Source organism: Pteropus vampyrus, unplaced genomic scaffold (assembly GCF_000151845.1).
Source record: "Pteropus vampyrus isolate Shadow unplaced genomic scaffold, Pvam_2.0 Scaffold19, whole genome shotgun sequence".
Classification (NCBI taxonomy): Eukaryota; Metazoa; Chordata; class Mammalia; order Chiroptera; family Pteropodidae; genus Pteropus; species Pteropus vampyrus.
In genome coordinates, this window is record NW_011888800.1 from 10,173,122 (window position 1) to 10,175,353 (window position 2,232).

Here is a 2,232-nt window from a genome sequence, read left to right on the forward strand (position 1 = left end):
TTTGCCTAATGTTGCCTGGCAACGTCACACTACCATGCCGATTCTCTTACAGTGTGGGATCACCCAGGTGTGTGGTAGGTAGGTGGGTAGAAGGTCAAGAGCAGCCCAATCCTGGGGCATCAGTAGAAGGAGAATTGAGTGATTGAGCCTGTGGACTAGCCAGCCAGAGGTGACAGATTGAGTTGAGAATGGGACTGAATGTTTGAGGGCAAACAGCAGGGTCAGTAAAAGAGGGGACTGAGGCCTGTGGGGAGAGGCGGCAGTCAGATGGGACATTCAGAGCAACAGCACTTTGATGTTTTAGAGGTAAAACAGGCTCATGCTCACACAACACATGAGAATGTTTGAAGGAGAGTGGGAAGGCCACTGGATGCTGTGAGACCATGGATGACGTTTACATCTCTGAGGATGATGGAAGAGCATATTGTTTACAAGGATGTGAACAAAATTGGGAAGTCCCCAGGGAAGGCAGAGAAGAGTTCTGAATGTCAGTATACAGCGGCCATGGGAAAGGGGAGAGAGTGGAATAATTGATTCAAGAGGATATGAGTGGAGTTGGTGAAGTGGACTAAAGACGAGGGAATATGTGGATCCTTCCTTCTGGGTCCTAGAATCAGAATGAGTAGGAGAAGAAGTGGTTTTCCTTGGAGAGGATGGCAAAGGAGCAGACCATGTTTCAATTAAGGAGATGAAGTATAAGGGGAAAGATTTGGAGGATGAAAGGCAGTTGGACTCAAAGAATCTCTCTTCTGATTTGAACATGGTGGAAGAGAAGAGAAGGCTTGATTCAGCCTGGAGCAAGGGGTGAGTAGACTTGGATAGGGTTGAAAGGAGCCTGAAAGGAAAATGTATAACAGTTATTTGAGTCTAGGATAGTAATTGTGGTTTGCTGGGGCAAAGAGGCAGGCTGTAATAGTGTTGGGGGAGGGAGAGACATGTGGGGAGTTTTGAGAGGAGTTTATTTGCACTTGGATCAGTTAGTGTACTTCATCCCATTCCAAGGCTTGGATATGGATATGAAGGATTCTATATACACTGGCAATACAAGGGCAGGGCTTTTATTACTATTTTTTTACGGAGAGATGTGCTGCCAGTAGAGGTGGGGAGATGGGCCATTTAACATCCACTCTTAAGTTTTGATGGATCAGAAATACAGTTACAATCAAAGATGAACAGTAAAATTTTAGGACTTAAGAGTAATTGGGAAGAATATTGGTTTGAGACTCAAGGCACCAAAGAGGTTATTACAGATAGTTTGATTGCTAATACTGCTGCTAAGTACCTTTGATTCCTGGCATATTAGACAGTAGATATAAAATATTCCTGTGTGATTGAAAAAATTTTCTGGGGCAATAGCTGCTGGCAACTCTTCTGTAGGTAATTACAACACAAATTCTCACACATCTGCTTAGTGGATGGCCTATCAGTGATGCTTAACGATGATGATTTGTTTCTGGTTGGATGTGTTAAATTGTCGGCTATCAAAAATTTTATGTGTGAGACTGCTGGGAATGATGAGATTGCAAGAGTTTTTTCAAAGTATACCCTCCACAGGAATATTTCAGCATCCTGTGCATCATCCTGAGAAAGAATCTGGACCACAATTTGGATACTAATTAAATGGCTTAAAAATGTCCTGGTAAATGCATTGATCCTGGATGATCTGGCCCCCCAAAAAAGCCTTTGGCTAAGAGTTCTCAATAACTATTAGCTCCTATCATCAGGCCAACCACACTAATACCAGCATTCATTGAAAACTTTGTGCCAGGCACTGTTTCATATGTAAACACATTTCATATATTCAAGAAGCTTCTTTATTATAAAATAAAAATAATATGGAAGACATGGAGATATATTCTAAGGTATTATGTAGAAGAAGAAGGAGAGATTAAGAGAAAAAAATTAATTAAGTGCTGAACGAAATGATATTAACTTGCTTGGGAAAACATACACATCTAGGAATTTTATGACAAAAAAAGAGACAATTTACAGAATATAGAGGAATAGAGAGATTATGAAGGTGACATATGCTCAGGGAAGGAAGTTCCAGGTTTTAAGAAAACCCTGTACTTTACGGAGTACAAGGCTTCTTAGCCCCTGGAAGTTCCTAGGGAATCAGTTGCAAAACGTTTCCAGATCAACTCTTTGGTCCTTGAAAGAACAGACAGATGATCATCTGAGAAGAAAAATTATTTAAAGTCTGTCCATTATGACCACAGACTTTAACACCAT

At 41.1% G+C, this 2,232-nt stretch overlaps 1 long non-coding RNA gene across 1 annotated transcript in view; it reads left to right on the forward strand.

The window, feature by feature from the left end:
• The window catches only part of LOC111736303, a 354,031-nt gene that overhangs the window by 20,426 nt on the left and 331,373 nt on the right, over positions 1–2,232 (forward strand). The window lies entirely within an intron of this gene.